The 21,435-nt window shown below is 39.7% G+C and overlaps 1 long non-coding RNA gene across 2 annotated transcripts in view; it reads left to right on the top strand.

Annotated features, from left to right (window-relative positions):
- LOC144616187 (uncharacterized) overlaps window positions 1-21,435 on the top strand; it is a 62,397-nt gene that overhangs the window by 23,807 nt on the left and 17,155 nt on the right. For both annotated transcript variants that reach the window (XR_013555296.2, XR_013555297.2), the window contains exon 4: window positions 20,834-20,891. This is a non-coding gene — a long non-coding RNA (uncharacterized LOC144616187). The remainder of the gene's footprint in view (window positions 1-20,833; window positions 20,892-21,435) is intronic.

The raw sequence follows: 21,435 nt of genomic DNA on the forward strand, positions 1-21,435 counted from the left end.
GGCGCCTGGGTGGTTCAGTCAGTTAAGCCTCCAACTCTTCATTTCGGTTCAGGTCATGATCTCACGTTTCGTGGGTTCAAGACATCCATCATGCTCTGTGATGGGGTTTTGTAGTGATAGAGGTTCGGAGCTGATGGCCAAGAAAGAATCCTTGAGCCATCTTTGGTGCAAAAAAAGGTGATTTTATTAAGGCACAGGGAAAGGACCTGTGGGCAGTAAGAGCTGCACTGGGGCTGTGAGGAGTGACTGGTTATATACTACGGAGTTGGGGGAGGTAAAGGCAGAAGGGAGGTCTCCAGAAGGACTTTGATATGCTAAAGAAGACTCAAAGGATGTCAGAGGCCTCCCTAAGGTTATTTTCCCTCAAGTAAGGCATTAACATTATGACAGTATGGGGTTCCTGGAGAAATGTTATGTTCTGTATTTTCTTCAAGTATTTATCAGTGGGCTGCAGGTTGTAAATTTAATTTTACCTGCCATTTCCTTCTTGCCTTTGTCCCTCACATCACTATGCAGGGAAGGTGATGTTGGGGCTCCAGGAAACTGAGTCTATACATTTCTGGAGATTTGGCTATTGATAAGATTGCCTTTTTCTTGTGATTTACCAAGATCTATGTGAACTGATGGAGACTCATGTCCTGCACGACTGTGATCTCTATCAGTTAACCACTTATTTTCTTTCCTTTCCTTTGTTCTTGGGCAGCTAGAAGTGCCTGAGGAATATCATACATATCCCACCTGGGGCGGCGGGGGGCGGGGAGGAGAGGGTGTGGGAGAGGGGGTGCGCTGTTTGCAGGGTATTAATTAGTTTGCCTTATGCTCCCCCATCAGCCCGCATGGGATTCTCTCTCTCCCTCTCTCTCTGCTCCTCCCCCACTCACATGCTCTATCTCTTTCTCAAAGTAAATAAACTTTAAAAACAGTTATTAAAAATGAGCTGCATCAGAGGCACCTGCGTGGCTCAGTTGGTTAGGTGACTGACTTCGGCTCAGGTCATGATCTTGCCGTTTGTGAGTTCGAACCCTGCGTCGGGCTCTGTGCTGACAGCTCAGAGCCTGGAGCCTGCTTCGGATTCTGTGTCTCCCCCTCTCTCTCTGCCCCCTCCCCTGCTCACACTCTGTGTCTCTCTGTCTCTCAATAATAAATAAACATTAGAAAAATTTATAAAAAAAAATGAGCTGCATCATCATTCTTAAAACCCATAACATAAAAATAAATGATTGGGTATATTTACATATATTATGACCCAACCCTATGATAGAATATTATTCATATTTTATATGCATATAAATATAAGAATGTCTTAAATATGATAATATTTTAGAAGAATATTTAGTAATATAGTAAAATGTTAAACCAAAAAAGAATAGGGAAAAATAAATCGATAAAACAAATGGACTTGATGATCTCATCTTTGGTTAAAATATACAGATATATGCATAGAAAAAAGACTGAAATTATGATATAAAATATTAATAGTTGTTATCTCTGGCTGGTATACTTGTAGATTTTTATATTCCTTTTTGGTATTTTTTCCATGTTCTACGATTAGTATGTATCCTTTCTATGATCAGCTTTTCAAAGTTATTTTTTTAAAAACTATCCTTGTTAACTCTTTTACTGAATTTAAAGTAATGATTTTACAAAAAATAAAATAAAAACTCAATCGTTTAAGAATAAAAACAGTCCTTAGTACAGGCTAGACAGATTATTGTAAAAAATGAGGAAAGCATCACTTACAAATGTGAAAGAAAGCATTGTAAAGCAGTGATCCTCTCAGCCCCGCCTCTCTGGGGGTTAAATATCTGTGGAGAATCAGTGAAGTAAGGGTATAATTTTTAGTATTGGTGATGATTAATAGGTTGTTCTTTAATTTTGCTTTAAAACAGTTTATATAATGAGGAAAATTCACTGAAGCTTTTAAAACTTGGTTTGATTCACACAACTAGTCTTGGGGAGAAAGTAACTTTTCTAGTTCTCACAGTCAGTAAAATGGAAGCTATGCTACGTTTTTCTCCCTGGTGGAAAAAAGATAGGCAGTGTATCATCTTTGTATATACATCCTACTATTCAAGCGTTCAGCAAGGCAGAGTTGGGGATGAGTGGAGTTTCATTATGGATAGGAAAAGTAGCTACTCATCTAATCCTTCCAGGAAAGAGATATTCTTAACAAATGGAATAGCATTAGACATCAGGTGTTACAAAATCCCAGCTGCCATCCACAGAACTAGTACCTCACTATGAGAGAGATCTTGGCAACTCCCATGCAGTAATGCGACCAACGACCTCATATTTCTTTGTTAAGTTTTTCTTTTTTTTTAATTTTTTTTTAACGTTTTATTTATTTTTGAGACAGGGAGAGACAGAGCATGAACAGGGGAGGGTCAGAGAGAGGGAGACACAGAATCTGAAACAGGCTCCAGGCTCTGAGCTGTCAGCACAGAGCCCGATGCAGGGCTCGAACTCACGGACCACGAGATCATGACCTGAGCCGAAGTCGGCCGCTTAACCGACTGAGCCACCCAGGCGCCCCAAGTTTTTCTTTTTTAAAGAGTAGCATATTCCAGGGTGCCTGGGTGGCTCAGTGGGTTAAGCATCCAACTTCGACTCAGGGCATGATCTTGCAGTTCGTGAGTTCGAGCCCCACCTCAGGCTCTGTGCTGACAGCCTGGAGCCTGCCTTCAATTCTGTGTCTCTCTCTCTGCCTCTTCCCTGCTCATGCTCTATCTATCTCTCAAAAAATAAATAAACACTTAAAAAGTGTTTTTTAATAAAGAAAACAAGGAGTATCATATTCCAGATTATTAATACTCCCCATTTGCATCAAAAAATATTTTTTTAGGAATAATGTGAATGATAATCATTGTTAGAGAACAAAAGCCCATCTCTCTGGTTCAGCTCCTGCCCTCCCCAAAACAAAACAAAAGCTGGTACTGTTACCAAGGAGACCCCAAGACCTGACCGTTACTACTCACTTGCTTAAACCCACTGACCTTTGTCCCACATTTTTCCTTAAGCTCTTTTTTCCAGCTTTATCTCTTACTCAGGCAAAAGACCCGACTGGCTTCCCATGGTGGAAACCAAAAATACTCCTCAAACAATAATAACGGCCCAGATGAAGAGCTCCAGCAGCCCAGACCACCCGGACCAGTTTGAGCTTTACTCCTGACTCACACCTGCACAGATGGACCATGGAGTTACCCAAGAAATGACGAACAGTACCTTTGCCTCATAATTTTTTACAGATTTTTTTTTAACTGTTTGTCTATTTTTTAGAGAGATAGAGAGAGAGGCAGAGAGGAAGGGAGACACAGAACTCAAAGCAGACTCCAGGCTCCACACGGTCAGCACAGAGCCCAATGCAGGGCTCGTACTCAGCAAGCTGCGAGATCATGACCTGAACCAAAATCAGATGCTTAACCGGCTGAGCCACTCAGGTGCCCCACCTTTACTTCGTTATAATACTAAAATCTCCACCCAAGGAGAAGCACAGGCCTCATTTACGTAACATACAATGTATGTATAGGCATGTTTCCTGAAGGCGTACGTGCAACCTTATGCCCGCCTCTACATGCAATGACAAGACTCTCCATTCTAAATATTTATCCTAACCATAAATAAAAATAACCCATTCACCCTTGCTTGGGAGTCACAGCTTTGGAAGTTACTCCCCGTGATCTCCTTAATTTGCTGCAAATAAATTTCCTTTGATATCTCCACCTGCTTTAGTTTCTATCTGTGACTCACCAAGGAGAAAACTCTCATCAGTTCAGTTACGATGTGTACTAAAACTGTGAGTTGGTGAGAACCAACTTCATTTAGCCCAGGGGAGACATTTGCCTAAAGTGCAGCTTCTCATGGCCAGTCTTAAGATTATCAACTAGCTCTGGGGCACCTAGGTGGTTTAGTTGGTTGAGCATCCACCTTCGACTAAGGTCATGATCTCGTGGTTCGTGAGTTCAAGCCCCACATTAGGCTAGCTGCTGTCAGGGCAGAGCCCACTTTGGATCCTCTGTCCCCCTCTGCCCCTCCCCTACTTGAGCTTTCTCAAAAATAAATAAACGTTAAAAAAAATAAAGATTACTATCTTCAAATTCTAAGAATTTTTCTCAGTTTCTTCTATTTCCATAGACATTTAAGGGATATAGAACCAGGGAATGTATAAAACAGACAAACAGGTCTCATCCAGGTAAATTCTGTAAGTACTATGCTAATTGTCTGTTGTTGTTTTTTTAATGTTTGTTTATTTTTGTGAGAGAGAGACAGTGTGAGTGAGGGAGATGCAGAGAGGGAGACACAGTCCGAAGCAGGCCCCAGGCTCTGAGCTCTCAGTGCAGAGCCTGATGCAGGGCTCGAACCCATGGACTGCGAGATCATGACCTGAGCCAAAGTCGGACGCTTAACCGACTAAATAAGTAAATAAGTAAATCATATCTTTATGTGTGATAAGTTCCCAGGCGCCGGCAATTGTCTGGTTTTTAAGATACAAAACAAAAGAAATTATATGATTAATAATTTTAGCCACATTAAACTTAAAAATCTCTATTTATCTAGAACCTTATAAACAGAGTGACCAATTTTAAAGGAGGGAGAAAGTGTTTGCAAGGCATAGAACAAAGATTAAACTCCATAATAAATAAAGAACTCTTACAAAGAATATGACAACCCAAACGAAAATGAGCAAAGATATAAACAGGTATATTACAGAGAAAGAAGACCCAATAGCAAAAAACATGAAAAGAAGCTCTTCCACCACAAATTAAGAGATGCAAATGGTGCAACCACTGTGGAAAACAGTATGGAGTCCCTTCCAAAAATTGGAAATAGAAATACTATACGATCCAGTAATTCCAATACTACACGATCCAGTAATTCCAATACTACGTTTTTACCCAAGGAAAATGCAAACATTAATTTGAAAAGATATATGCACCTCTGTGTTTTGTAGCATTATTTACAATAGCCAAGGTATGGAAGTAACCCAAGTGTCCACTGGCTGGTGAATGGATAAAGAAGATGGAATGTTACTCAGCCATAGAAAAGAATAAGATCTTGACATTTGCAACAAAATGGATGGATCTAGAGGATATTATGCTAAGTGAAATAAGTCAGACAAAGAAAGATGGATATCATATGCTTTCTCTTATATGTGAAATCTAAAAAACAAACAATTAAAAAACATAGAATCATAAATGCAGAGAGCAAATTGGTGGTTGTCAGAGGGGAAGGGGTTAGGAGGATGGCTGGAATAGGTGGCAGAGATTAAGAGGTACAATAAATAAGTCACTGGGATGAAAAGTACAACATACAGAATGTTATCAATATTGTCATAACATTGTATGGTGACAGGTGGTAACTGTACTTACAGTGAGCTAGAATAATGTATAGAATTGTCAAATCACTATGTTGTAGACCTGGAACTAATAAAACATTATATGTCAACTATACTTCAATTAAAAAAGGGAATGCAAATTTAAGTTATAAAGTGATCATTCTTATCCTTCCAGTTGGAAACAAAGTATAAAATCTGACAACACTAGTGTAGGAAAGGATGTGAGTCGCTGATAAGAGTTTAAATTGGTACAGCCATTTGGAAACCCATTTGGCAATATCTAGTAAAACTCAAGATGTGGTTGCACCATGACTCAGGGCTATTTTTTTGTTTGTTTGTTTACTACAGAGAAACTTGCCCAACATATACACAAAGAACATATCAGGATATTTATTACACCTTTTGAAACAGCAAGAAGTAAAAAAATAAAAACAGTCTAGTTATCAGCTGGGAAATTAATAAAAAATGTTATTATTCACACAGTAGATTTCCATAAGTAGTTAAAATAAGTAAATCATATCTACATGTATTAAGGTAGATAAATTTCAAAAATATTATTTTAAGTAAAAATGGAAGTAAATAGTGATAGGATATATTTAATATGATACAACTTGCATATAATGTAACATGCAGAAAACAATATTAGGTGTGTATATTTATTATAATTTGACTTTTTTTATTTAAAGAAAAAGCATTCTTAAGCAAAGATGGTAAAATATAAATATTTAAATTGAGAGTGATGACTAAATGGTTGTTTGTAATATTATTTCCTGTATGTTTTAAATATTCAGTAATTAAATAATTTTGCTTAAGTTATCAATAAGGAAAACACTCAAATTTATTTGGACAAATACAAAAGCAAGCCATATGGAAGCAGTCTTACAAGGCTTGAATTCATAAGTAGAGTTAATTTCATCCCTGTGATAAGTTCTTGATGCGACAGTAAGTTCCAGTTAAGCCCACAAACATCCTTTTTCAAGTTTACATTGGGTGGGGAGACCCTTATCATTATGTCCCAAGACATGTCTGACAAAATTTAAAGGGTTTCTCAAGTTCTTTCACCTTACGGTTACTGATCAAAAGACAGGTTTAGGCAATGCGAGACTTGCTTATTCTTACTTCTCATCAGTGTTTGTTATTTGTACAAATTTGTATTTGTCTTTGCCACTTCACAGCCTCTTTGGATTGCTGATTTGAGCTGTGTGATTTTCTCTGGCATTGTATACATTTTATAAGCACGTAAACAAATATATTTTAAAGAAATTCAAACTAAAAAATATCTTTATGCCACCGTTTGTAACCATCACAGTAATATTGGTTCAGTCAAGAATCATGAATGGATGGGGTGCCTGGGTGGCTCAGTTGGTTGAGCGTCCGACTTTGGCTCAGGTCATGATCTCACAGCTCATGAGTTCAAGCCCCGCGTCGGGCTCTGTGCTGACAGCTCAGAGCCTGGAGCCTGCTTCAGATTCTGTGTCTCCCTCTCTCTTTGCTCCTCCCACACTCGCATTCTGTCTCTCTCTCAAAAGTAAATAAAACAAAAAAATTATAAAAAAAAATAATCATCAATGGATGACTGGGTAAATGAAAGTTTGATGAGAAACAAGATACAATCTCAAAATATCTCCCCACAAATTACTTTTTAATTACAAAGAAAAAATACAGTAACTTTACAGTGGAGAAACCATACAGACATTTCCTCAACACAAGAGCTGCAGTTAACATAATGACTACTGGGACACATCAACATATGTGACAGGATGCATTGAGAACACATCACTTCTGTTTTTTTCCTGCTCCAAACACATGACCTGAGTCTAAGCATGAGGGACCATCAGACAAATACAAATTGAGGGACATTCTGTAAAGCAACCAGCCTGGTGCTCCAAAAATGTCAAAGTCTCACACACACACACACACACACACACACACACACACACACACACAAGCCTGAGGAATTATTCAGATGAAAGAAGAACCAAGTAATGTGGCAACTCAATGCAGTATGAAATCCCAGATTGCACAGGATCCTGGACCAAAAAATTATTTTTCTTTTGCTCTGAATGATATTGTTGGAGAGTTGGTGATTTTGAATAATTTGTTCCATCTTGTTGCTTTTGTTAAGAAGCCTCAGAATGCAAATTTAATATAAAATACTTTAATTATCCGCACCATATAATAAGAATAGAACTGTAAAACCATTGCAGTCACATCTTGCCACTCCATAAGAATGATCCAACTCAAAAAGATAGTTCTCCAGGGGCTCCTGGGTGGCTCAGTCAGTTGAGCATCCAACTTTGGCTCAGGTCATGATCTCATGGTTTGTGAGTTCGAGCCCCCCGTCAGGCTCTGTGCTGACAGCTCAGAGCCTGGAGCTCCCTTCTGACTCTGTGTCTCCCTCTTCCTCTGCCCCTCCCCCACTCATGCTTTGTCTCTCAAAAATAAATAAACATTAAAAATTTTTGTTTTAAAGTAGTTCTTACGCCTGGGTGGCTCAGTCAGTTAAGCATCCGACTCTTGAATTCGGCTCAGGTCATGATCTCAAGGTTCATGAGATCGAGACCCATATTGGGCTCCTTGATGACAAGGAGGATCCTGCTTGGGATTCTCTCTTCTCACGCACTGCCCCTCCCCCGCTCACTCATATATATATATATATATATATATATATATATATATATATATATGTATATGTATATATACACACATATATATGTATATATATATATGTGCACATGTGCACATGTGCTCTCCCTCTCTCTCAAAATAAATAAACATATAAAAAAAAGAATTACAAACAAATCCGTCAAAGTAAGATTGACAGAAAATTTCTAATATTTATAGGGCTTATCTACAGTTTCCAAATCATAAATTTGGGGGCTACTGGCAGGAAGCCCACTAGTTGATCCATTCTGTGAAGCTGAAAACAGAGAAAGATAATGAATGAGGCTGTCAGAACCAAATGACATTGGATTTCACAGCTGCTTTCAGCTGCACATAGAAACACAGCAGCAGTCAGTCCAGTGCCTTGGCTTTGATGCAGTGATTTCCACTTCCTGTATCATTTAAACATGGTGGAATTGTTATGAAGACGTGTGCTATGCATCCCAGTTTCTTGGATAGTGTTCTTCATAGTTTTTATATATTGATTGTAATGTATGAAGTGGATTTTTAGCTTTAGTTAAAAGTGAGCTTAGGGGTGTCTGGCTGGCTCAGTTGGGAGAGCCAACTCTTGATCTCAGGGTCATGAGTTCAAACCCTTCTGAGTTCAAGCCCCACATTGGGCATGGAGCCTATTTAAGTTAAAAAAAAAAAAAGAAATCAAGCAGGGGCACCTGGGTGGCTCAGTGAATTAAGCATCCGACCTCCGTTCAGGTCGTGATCCCACAGTTCATGAGTTGGAGCCCCACGTCGGGCTCTGTGCTGACAGCTCAGAGCCTGGAGCCTGCCTCAGATTCTGTCTCTCCCTCTCTCTCTCAGCCCCTCCCCCACTTGGGCTCTGTCTCTCAAAAATAAATAACAACAAAAAAGTGAGCTGATTTTTCATCCATCATGTGACTTGAAGTTAATTACTTGATTTAAGAGCTTTCATTTGCTAAATGATCCGATCAGAAATTTCTTGCCTCTGAGATTCTTTCCAGTTATGGTTGTGGATTATTCCAATTCTTTAGTTAAAGTGGTATATTTCTGGGGTGCCTGGGTGGCTCAGTTGGTTAAGTGTCCAACTCCGGCTCAGGTCATGATCCCACAGTTCATGAGTTCGAGACCCATGTTGGGCTCTGTGCTGACAGCTCAGAGCCTGGAGTCTGCTTCAGATTCTGTATCTCCCTTTCCCTTTACCCCTTGCCCACTCACACTTTGTCTCTCTCTCTCTCTCAAAAACAAACAAACATTAAAAAATTTTTAAGCAGTGTATTTCTTCTAAGATCAAAATAGAAAACCTATTTTCTTTATTTTTTTTAATGTTTATTTACTTTTGAGAGAGAGAGAGAAACAGAGTGCGATCAGGGGATGGGCAAAGAGAGAGGAAGACAGAGAATCAGAAGCAGTGTCCAGGCTCTGAACTGTCAGCACAGAGCCCAATGCGGGGCTGGAACTCCTGGATTGTGAGCCTGATGGGGTGGGGGGCGGCTCAGATCCACAAACCATGAGATCATGACCTGAGCCGAAGTCGGATGCTTAACCAACTGAACCACCCAGGTGCCCCAAAAACATATTTTCTTTAAAAGAAATTTATGTGGTAGCTTATTTTATGAAATATGTTAGATGTGTGAAACGTATAATTAAGAATAGAACAAAATTCCATGTACCCATCATCCAACTAAAATTTAGAACATTACAGTTTTTCATCTATCCTGTTGGCAAAATCCTTAAGTTCGACAAAATCTTATTGGCAAGTCTGCAGGGAAATAGGCACTTTCATACATTGCTGGTGGGAGTGCAGAAATGGTATGAGAATTTAACAATATCTAGCAAAATTACATATGCATTTAACATTAAACAGCATATAACTATAACTGTATCTCAAAGATATATAGGCAGAAATATGAAATGATGTATGCATAAGGTTATTCATTATAGTAGTATTTTTATCATAGCCAAAGTTTCTAAACCATCTAATGTCCATTAATAAGGGATTGGTTTAAGAAATAATGGTACATCCAGGGGCACCTGGTGGCTCAGTTGGTTAAGCGTCTGATTTCAGTTCGGGTCATGATCTCACGGTCTGTGGGTTTGAGCCCCGTGTCGGGCTCTGTGCTGACAGCTCACAGCCTGGAGCCTGCTTTGGATTCTGTGTCTCCCTCTCTCTCTGCACCTCCCCTGCTTGCTCTCTGTTTCTCTCTCTTTCAGAAATAAACATTAAAAATTAAAAAAAAAAATAATGGTACATCCATATAATGAGATCCTATACCCAGGTTAAAAAAAAAAAAAAAACTCTATAAAATGCTATGGAATATGTACAGTATGCTAGCCTCTGTGTAAGAAAGAGGGACTATGAATGTGTGTGTGTTATTTTTTAAAGTAGCAATAGAAAGATAAACCAAAAGCCAATATAAAATGGTTACCGATAGTAGAAGGAAAAAAATAGGAAGCAGGAGATGTCAAATAAACTTATGAAAAGGTGCTCAACATTATATGTCATAAGAGAATTGCAAATTAAAAACAATCAATTGCCACTACATACACATTAGAATGGCTAACATCCAAAACGCTGATAGTACCCAATATTGGCAAGGATGTGGTATAACAGGAACTCTCCTTCATTTCTCATAGAAATACAAAATGGTGCAAGCCACTTTGGAAAACGGTTTGGCAGTTTCTTACAAAACTAAATGTATTTTTTTACCATATGATCCAGGAATCACACCCCTTGGTACTTACCCAGATGAGTTTAAAACGTATCTGCCCAAACACCTGCACGTGGACATCTATAGCAGCTTTATTCATAATTGTTAAAACTTTGAAGCAACAAGATGTCCTTCAGTAGGTGAACGAATAAACAGCTGTGGTCCATCCAGACAGTGGAGTATTATTCAGTTCCATAAAAAGAAGTGAGCTATCAGAGGGCAAAAAGACACAGAGGAATCTTAAATGCATATTGCTAAGTGAAAGAAGCAAATATGGAAAGGCTATATACTGTATGATTCCAACCATATGGCATTCTGGAAAGGGGGGGAAAAACACTATGGAGACAGTAAAGAGACCAGTGATCTCCAGGAGTTCTGAGGGAGGAGGGATGAAAGAAGGGAGGGATGAATAAATGGAGCATAGGGGATTTTTAGGGTTGTGAAACTATTCTGTATCCTATTGTAATGGGGGATACATGTTATCGTATGTATCAAACCCTATAGAATGTACAACACAAAGAATGAACCTTAACATAAAACACAGTCTTTAGTTAATAATAATGTATCAATATTGGCTCATCAATTGTAACAAACATGCCACACTAATGCAAGATGTTAATAAAGCAGAGGGGAACCTGGGTGGTTCAGTCAGTTAAATGTCTGACTCTTTGTTTTTGGCTCAGATCATGATCTCATGATTTCATGTGTTTGAGCCCCATGTCTGGCTCTGTGCTGACAGTGTGGAGCCTGGTTGGGATTCTCTCTCTCCCTTCTCTCTGCCCCTGCCCTGTTCATGCTGTCTCTGTCTCTCTCAAAATAAATAAATAAACTTAAACACATTTTTTAAAAAAAGACATTAATAAAGGGGAAAGTGGGGGGGGGGGGTTGGGGGGTATATGGGAACTCTGTTCTTTCTGTCCATTTTTCTGTAAACCTAAAATTGCCTTCAAACGATAAAATCTATTAAATAAGAGATGGAAATAAACCTTTCGGAATGAAATTTGTCAGGATGGTTTTGATCTGGAACCATGCAGATGTGGTTATAAAATGACTTAAAAACATAAAATTAACTTAAAAAAAATAAAGGAACAAAGCAATGCCTAAAACTCCAAATCAGATTGAAACAATTGAACTCAGTTCTACATCAAGTTGATGGCACTACCAGAGAAGAGCTATTTTAGGTGACTGTGAAAGCGATATTTCGACTACATTTTTTTGTGGGATGTATTCTAAGGACTAAAAGAATGACAAAGAAATCTTAACCTGTATTTAGTCATTTTATTGTTAATTAAAATACTATGATTGCTCTTTGAAACTGTTATTTTAAAATACATATGCACAGGGGTGCCTGGGTGGCTCAGTCGGTTAAGCGTCCAACTTCGGTTCAGGTCATGATTGTGGTTCATGAGTTCGAGCTCTGCGTCGGGCTTTATGCTGACAGCTCAGAGCCTGGTTCCTGCTTCGGATTCTGTGTCTCCCTCTCTTTCTGCCCCTCCCCTGCTTTCTCTCTCTCTCTCTCTCTCTCTCTCTGTCTCAAAAATAGATAAAACATTAAAAAAAGAACATATATACATATATCCTATTGTAAATATTAATTAACCGTGTATTTGCATTTTCCTACCGTGTATGTTTTAATCATGTATTTCGATCCTCCAGGAAAGCAAATATTTATGCTAATGTTATGAAACCAGAATTGTTAGCTTAAGAGAACAGAGATAAAATATAAAATTAAAAATTAGGTGAAATTTCTATCTTTAAATAGAAAATATCAGTATGAACTCATTATTTACTTTTCTCTTTCTAAAAAAATGGTTATTTCCTTGTTCTGCCAACTGGAAAGTTCTGGAAGTAATAATAACTTTACTTATTCATAAGTTAATAACTTAGTAGGGATGCAGTAAGCAACTCTAGTGCCCAGATTGTTGTCTCAAAATACCAAGGAAGCAAATTCTTTATTGAAATAGCTCATTTCAGGGGTGTCTGGGTGGCTCAGCTGGTTAAGCATCCGGCTTCTGCTCAGGTCATGATCTTGCAGTCAATGAGCTCAAGCCCCGCATCGGGCTCTGTGCTGACAGCTCAGAGCCTGGAGCCTGCTTCAGATTCTGTGTCTCCCTATCTCTCTCTGCTCCTCCCCTGCTCGTGCTCTGTCTCTCTCTGTTTCTCAAAAATGAATAAATGTTAAGAAAGAAAGAAAGAAAGAAAGAAAGAAAGAAAGAAAGAAAGAAAAAGATAGCTCATTTCAGATCTAGAATAGGAAACATCCTGGTGAATCTGGGGCCTGAAAAACAGGAAGCTATCAAACACTACACGGGGCTATGTTAAAATGACCAAAGAGCCAAACTGAAGAAGCTCCACTGGCTAAAATTGGCAACAATGTGAGCATCGGAAAGAATAATAAGACACCCACCATATGGTCTAATCAAGCAAAGGGATTCAGAGAAATGATTTCATTTTAGGAATTTCTAGAAAAATCAACCCAAATCCATAGTGACAGAAAGCAGATCAGTGGTTGCTTAGGGCCAGGGATGGGGTAGGACTGACTGACTACTTAAAGGGGCACAAAGGAACTGTTTTGATGATGGAAATGTTTTGTACCCTGGTTGTAGTGGTGGTTATTGGGTGTATACATTTTTCAAAACTCATTCAATTGTACTTTTTAAATGGGTGAATTTTATTGTGTATGAGTTATACTTGAAAGGTGATGTATTTTTTAATGTTTATTTATTTTGAGAGAGAGCAAGCATGCATGAGTGTGGGAGGGGCAGAGAGAGAGAGAGAGAGAGAGAGAGAATCCCAAGCAGCTCCCAGCTGTCAGCATAGAGCCTGACTCAGTGCTCAAACTCATGAGCTGTGAGATAATGACCTGAGCCCAAATCAAGAGTTGGAGGCTTAACCCACTGAGCCACCCAAGCACTCCAAAGATAATGTGTTTTTATAGAAATAACCATGGCAATGGATAAAAGCCAAATATATAAAAATGCAGGAGTCCTTAATAATCATCAAAAAAAAAAAAAAAAAACCATTTTGGTCATCAAATTGCTAGGTTACCCGCTCATTATTTAAAAACTGATAAATGGAAATTATCAAACATATACCTCTTTCCCTCTATGGGCTGGACTTCAAGGGACCTATTCATTGATGAAGGAAAGTTCTTTATAGAATTGCAATTAATAGATGCAGGAATGATAAAGTTAGATTACCATTTTTGAAATGGTGGATCTAAGCAATGATTCTTAATGGTTGCTAAAACCATGAGGTGAAAGGCTGATGAGGGACCTTATTATTACATGTATTGACGGATGAGGTAGGCCACATTTGAACTGATTGCCAATCAGACATTATGTGCCTCTTAATGTGATACAATAGATAGTATATAGCCATCATATGGGAAGAAGTCTTGCCTCAACAAATAAACCTGTGTCTAAAGCAAATCTCTTAATCTAACTTTGTTTACAGGACATACAATTCTATACTCATTAAAATGATAAAGCTTGAAAAGTCTGATCTTAGCAAGCTTGATGAAGATGTGTAACCAAGGGAATTATCACATCCTACTGGTAGGAGGAGTGCAGTTTGGCCCAAGCCCTTTGAGTTTGACAATCTTTTACTCATGGGAGAAAGTCACCTTCCTGCCACTAGATGGTGCTTATTGGCTTTTGAGTAGTTGATTGCCTTGTCTTCTATTACGTTGCTTCATTTCTCATTACTTCTGGTGGATCTCTGGAGGAAAAGACTAGAGTCTCACCAAGCAGTTGTAATCTAGATCCAGGCAGCCAGATCAGCCATATCTGCTTTCTGGCTGTTGCACAATGTTGGCCCTGGAGACATATCACTGAGACTTGCTGTCTCCCCAAGACACTTACTTTATTCAGTTCCTTAGCAGTATCTACCTTTAATACCGTGTCGAGAGTATTTTTCTGAAGGATATGTCTTTTCAATATGTTCTTATTATTTGCAATAAGACCGTAATAGGAATAGCTACAGTCCCTATGTTAAGAGCATTTCAAAGTTACAGAAAAGGATACAAAGAAATCCTGTATACTCTTCACCCAGGACCCACGTTCCCTACTTATTAATATTCTACCATTCTCTCCCTGTCCCTTTCTCCCTTCCTTCCCCCTGCCTCCACCTTCTCATTATCTCTCATATATTAATATATAAAATATAATCATATTTAATTTTCTAAACCATTCAAGAGTAACTTGCAGACATGATGCACCATTGGCTTTCTAAACAAGGACACATTCTACAAAATTACAGCATACCTATCAAAATCAGGAAATTAGCATTGATATAGTACTATCTAACCCACAGACCTCATCCATATTTCATCAATTACCCCAACACTGTCCATGATAGCAAACATAAAACAAAACAAGGAAAAAACAAAACAAATAATTTTTTTAAAACCTGCCTATTTCCCCCTTTCCTTTTTGTTCTAGGGCCCAACCCAGAATCATGCACAGCACTGAGTGGTCTTGTGTATTCTTCAGTCGGGCTTTTCTTGTCTTTAAGAGCTTGACATTTCTGAAGGCCAGACATTTTGTATAACCTTCAGTTTATACTTTTCTATTGTTTCCTCATGATTAGATTCAGGTTATAGTTCGGGGGGGGGGGGGCAGGAGTATCACAAATGTGATGCTATGTTCTTAATGCATCGTATCTGGAGATATACAATGTCAATTTGTCTTGCAACAGGTAATATGGACTCTTCTTCTTGTGTTTTTCCACCGCAAAGCTAATTAATTAGTTATTAATCTAAAAATCATTTCTAAGTATTTTATGGGGAGATACTTTGGGACTATGTAAATATCCTTTTTCTCATCAAACTTTCACCCACTATTTTGTCTGAATCAATAATTACTAGGGTGCTACCATGTGCTGATTTTCTAATTACATCATTCATTCTGCATTAGTTAGTTGGCATTCTACCATAAGGTGTAACTCTGTTCATTTCTTTGTATCAGTGTAAACTTATGGATTCCTATTTTATTCAGTAGTTTATAATCCATTACTAATATTATTTATGTTGATGCTCAGTTATTTATTTTGATGCTCAGTTTCATATTTGGCCGGTGAGGACCCCTTCAGGTTGAATCCTGTGTCCTTTAACATGTTCTCAATATTTTTTGAGAGCTTCCTTATTTTCTGGAGCAGATTGATGTTTCAGAGTCATCTTGTGTTTTCCTTGGAACAGCCATGGAATTGGCAACTTATGAACCTTCTTTCCTTTAAGGAAGGTGTTTAGAAACCAAGATCTGGGTGCTAAGTTGCTCTTTGCTGTAAGAGTGCCATTGGTTTCAGGCCTCTTGGCTAAAAGAGCCAGGAAATGCTCTATGCCTGTCCAACATTTACATCTACCTATACATCAAAACAACTATGAGTTCACATAGTTGTTTATACATCCAGTCCAATCCCACAGAGTTTATTCCAGTCCTCCCCTTTCTATATTGTACTCCTTCTCCGATGATGAGAACAGTGTCTCCCATCATCAATAATACACTTATTTTCCCTGTAAGTAACCAATATCCAGATCAAGGGAACCATCTCCTCCACCTCCTTGGTTGACGCCACCAGACCAAACCCACAGGCCACCTTCTCAGTCCCATCTTTGCCATACCTGCCAGTTACACTATTTAGTCCCTGTGACCCCAAACAGTCCCCGATCATTTGTGATTCCTCCCACCCCTTCACTGTGCACCCAAGATCAACCCCAAAGCCCTGACTATCCTGCCTCCTAAACATTTCCAGAATCTGTCTCCTTCTGTCAACTCTTTCCACGGATAGCTGGGAAAATTGTACCAACTGCCTAGCAAATCATTGATGTAACTGAGGGAGCTAGTAGATTCTTTCTCCCTCTCCCTCTCCCTCTAATGTTTTTTGGCTGGTGACCAATTATTAAGAGCCTTATTAGCCATTAGGTGGCACCTGGGGGCTCAGTCAATTAAAGAGTCTGACTTCGGCTCAGGTCATGATCTCATGGCTCGTGAGTTCAAGCCCGGCATCGGGCTTTGTGCTGATAGCTCAGAGCCTGGAGCCTGTTTTGGATTCTGTGTCTCTGTCTGTCTCTGCCCCTTCCCTGCTCATGCTCATACTCTGTCTCTGTCTCTGTCTCTCTCAGAAATAAATAAACATTAAAAAAAAAAAAAAAAGCCTTATTAGCCATTAGGAGCAACATGTTCCCAGGCCATGCTTGCGCTCTTCCTGATAATTATTCAGAGCCAGGCATTGGGTGGGAGGAGTTTAGCCTTGGTCCTGGCCAAGTAGGTGGAAAGTTCAGATGGCAGAGCTGCTCTCTTTGAAGGATGAAGGAAGTGGCAGAAGGTGAGAGGCCATCTCTATTAGTTCAGCCCCACTGGTGGCTTGGTATCTTCTAGCTTCCAACCCTAACCTCTAAAGGGCAAAATTCGAAAGCTCAGCTCTTCTCTGTAATTCTGGCAGGTATGTAATGCAGCATTCATCAGCTACTAACTAATCGCTGAGCCTCTATGGGTAGGTAAGGGCAGCTGAGCTTGAGACACACCCTCTTTTCTGTGAATTTGCTCCAGGAGTAGAGTTGACTCACCTGCCTTTTAACTATCTCACATTGTCACTGACCTTGCCTCATCAGCCCAGAGTTGATCTAAGAGGTGGTGGTGGGGTAGGGTTGGGAAAAATGCCTTTTCTTCTGATTATGAAAGAAATCATTCCTTTCCAAAAATTTGGGGAAGATGAAAAGAAAATAAGAAAAACAAGAGTCATCCATAATCACACAACTATCTGATGTAATCTCTTCCAGTTTTTTCTGTGCTCTTATAAAACAACTTGGTATTACAATAGGTATTCACTTTTATATCTTGTTTTTCCTTAACATTCTATCAGTATTCTTCCATGGTCACTTAAAACCCTTTGAAAGTATTATTAGTGAAAAAATAGATGCATCCTAACAATACCTGAATTTTTACATTGAGGTTGTTTCCAGTTGTTTTACAATCATAAAGATTGCTGGAATAAGCATTTTTGTACATAATTTTGTCCATCGATAATTCTTTTCTTATGTTAGATTACCAGATGTAGAATTATCTGGCCAAAATCTATGAACATAGCTAAGTTCTTGGAACATACTGCTGGTTTGTTTCCCAAAAAGCTTGCTGGATCATACACTTTCATCAGCCATGTGGGAAAGTGAGTGCTCTTCTCACTCCAACACCACTGCACCATAAAGCATAGAAGAAGAAGTAAGATAGGATGATAAAAAGGAAGATAAATGGAAAAGAGAGATCAAGTAGTCACTTGAGGAAGAATGTTCACACCTGACCTCTATCCTTCTATATTAGGATTTGATGGTGAGATGTAGTCATTCTGATTTTCCTGGGAGCTGTTAGCCTTGTCCTATGTACACATCAAGGGAAAGAGAAGATTCTAAATTGTAAGGTGTTTTGATGGTGCTGGATGTTCAGCTTTATCATTTGGTAGGGAGGTAAAAAAAAACATTGAATTGCCCAGGGTGGACATTTTAGAGCATCCCCTCTCTCCTTTCACATCTGATCAATCAACACCGCCAGTCACTCTGCCTCCTCTGTGTCTCCATATCTTTACCCCATTAGCTTCTCTGGTTCAGGCTGTCATCATTCTTCATCCAAACAAATGCAATAGCCTCCTAACAGATATCTCCCAAATCATCCTTCCCATCTAGCAATCTAAAGCATAAATCTAGCTATCCCATCTTCCTGTGTAAATACCCTCAAGGATGCCTAATTGACTACTGAATAAGGATCAAGCTCTTTTCTCTGAAGACAAGGGTCTTGATTATTCCCCCATCACTATAGCTTCATCTTTTACTGTCTCCTGCCTTGAGCCTTGTACTTCCTTAATAGCATACTATTTATAGTCACTGCCCAAACATCATTCTCTTTCTTGCCTGTACTTTGCTCGTTCCCACTACCTAACATACCTTTTTCCCCTCCCTGATAATGGCTGGGATACGCCTTATTTTCAAAAATAGTAATTTCCCCTCCTTGGGATCATATTGCTTTGGCCAGGCTTGGCTCCACGATTCACTTTGGCCATAACATGTGAGCAGAAGTTGTGTTTTTCACCTCCAAGGGCAAACTTAGAGAGTCAGAGTGTGGGTTGCTATGCTCTCCTCCTTGTCCCCACCCGACCTCTGCCACAGTAAGAGCAGCACTGTTCCAAGTCCCATCAACTTGGGACCTAAAGTGAAGATAGTATGAACAATCTTCAGTGGACATGAGGGAGGAATAAACCTTTGCTGCTGTGAGCCACTGAGATTTTGTAGTCACTTGTCACTGCAGCATGATGAATCCTATTTTGACTGATCCAATGGACATCTCCTAATCATCCTTCCCACAGGTACTGCGGCTAGTGAGGTCCCATAGTACGTGTAAGGCTGCATATCTCATGATGCAAATAGACTGCTTACTTGGGAACCATCATTGCGTGACTGTGGGCAGGAGGCAGTTTCTGCCTCTCACCAAGGAAGCCAAAAAGAACCAATACTTGCTCTCCCAGGTTCCTCACAGCTAGGGAATAGGCATGTGACCCAAGGTCAGCCATTTGGAAACTCCCTAGTCAGGACTTTGAGTCTTGATACAAAGAAGTAAGAATGGCATATCACAGTGTTAATTCTGTTGCTGGTGGCAGCATCTGCTGTCCAGTGGAGCGACAGCATTGAGGGCAGAGTTAAGGGGATGCAGAGTCACAGTGAATGTCCAGTAGCGACAAGATAAGCAGACTGTTCCGGTGGTATGACCCAGCTGTATTCCAGGCTGCCTAGTCTCCCTGGCTTCTGCTCACTTTCTGAGCCTGCTTTGTCAGTGTTCCTACCAATTCTTTGATGCACCTAATATGCTTCCAATCAATCAATTTGCTCAAATTATTCAGAGCTGTTTTCCTATTGTCTGCAAGACAACTTGGGATCCAAGTTGGGGATCCAACTAATCCCCAGGGCTTGAAGTGACCTAGTCTCCACATGGAGTCACATTTTAAAAGGCCAATCCTGCATCCAAAAAGACCTTTTAAAAAAAGTGCCAATATGTATCTAATTTCTCTGAAGAACGTTAAGAGGAATGCCATTTCTGATTTGTATTCACCCACACTTATTCCTGCTCTTTCCTCACCCACCACCACCCTGAGAGGGTTCTCCCTCTTAGAGCTTCTCTGGAGCCTCAAACTCCCAACCCACCTGCCTCTCCACCTCCGGACTGCCCAACTCTGGGACCTCTTTTCCTCTCGCCATCTGTCTCTCCTGGATCTTTGTTAGCTAGATCATCTTACCTAGTCTGTTTTGGTCCTTTTGTATTTTATTTCACCTCCTAGACCTTTTACCTCTCTACTCATTTTCTCAATTCTGCGTCATCAACTCTGCAAAAACTCTGGGAGTGAAACTGGCCAAGACAAAATTCTCCTTAAAGTAGAGGTGGCAAAATGGCAGCCCCCAAGCCACAACCAGCCCTCCAACAACTTAGTTTCAGAGTGTTGCTCAAGTTGTTCAAGTGCGTTGCTGTTGTCTTTATGGAGTTCGTGGCCCACGTTTAACAGTGGGAGAATTTTTAACAACAAAAAAAAAACCCTGGATTTCCAGGTCTTCTGAAAAATCAAAAGACCTGGCAACATTAGGATCCCATTTTTCCACTGTAAGAGTCAACTGAAATTCGGTAGCAGCTGCCCCCCTTTTACGGAATATCACTCCAGTTCTCCATGACCCCTCCCCAGTCTTCCCCACTCAAATTCTCCTTCTGGATCCTACAAGCATTTGCATTTGCTATCCCTGCTGTATAATTGTCCACCAGGAAGGGCAGGAAGCATCTATGTGATGAAAGAGTGTATTTTCTTTAGGGATGAGGGCTGAGAGTGAAAGGAAAGACAAAAGAAGGGAATATTTTGCATATTGTAAATCCAATCCTGTTTAAAAAAAAAAAAAAAAAGACTGATGGGAAAAAAAAAAAAATGCACAAGAGAGAATAAGACACCTTCAAGCGAGAACCAGGGGGCCAGGAGGCAAGACAAACGGATTAAGGTGGCTTGCTGGTGAGAACAAAAAAAGTATAATGTTTACAACCTTCCATGAGCTTATGTTTTGTTTTGTTTTCATTTTTTTAATTAAGTTTCTAATTTTAATTCCAGTATAGTTAACATACAGTGCTTATATTAGTTTCAGGTGGACAATACAGTGATTCAACGGTTCCATACAGTACTCAGTGCTCATCATGGTAAGTGTCCTCTTTAATCCCCATCACCTAGTTCACCAATCCTCCCCCCTTGCCCCACCACACTCCTCTGGTAACTATCAGTTTGTTCTCTATGATTAAGAGTTTGTTTCAGGGCACTCAGTCAGTTAAGCATCTGACTTCAGCCCAGGTCATGATCTTGCAGTTCTTGGGTTCAAGCCCCTCTTCGGGCTCTGTGCTGACGGCTCAGAGCCTGGAGCCTGCTTTGAATTCTGTGTCTATCTGTCCCTCTCTGCCCCTCCCCCCGCTTGTGTTCTGTCTCTGTTTCTCTCTCTCTCTCAAAAATAAGTAATACATTTTTTTTTAATTTTAAAAAAGAGTCTGTTTCTTATTTTCTTTCTCTCTCTCTCCCTCCCTCCCTCTCTCTTTTCATGACCTTATATTTTGAAGGCTCTCTCTCTCTCTCTTCCCATCCTCCACCCTACCAACCCCAACCCCTTCTCTATACCTGAAAGGCAGAATCCTTGATGTTCCTCCAAGCTGCAGAGGAAGATATATAGTGCTCATAATTTAGTAGCAAACTACA

This window comes from Panthera onca, chromosome B1 (genome assembly GCF_046562875.1).
Source record: "Panthera onca isolate mPanOnc1 chromosome B1, mPanOnc1 haplotype 2, whole genome shotgun sequence".
Lineage (NCBI taxonomy): Eukaryota > Metazoa > Chordata > Mammalia > Carnivora > Felidae > Panthera > Panthera onca.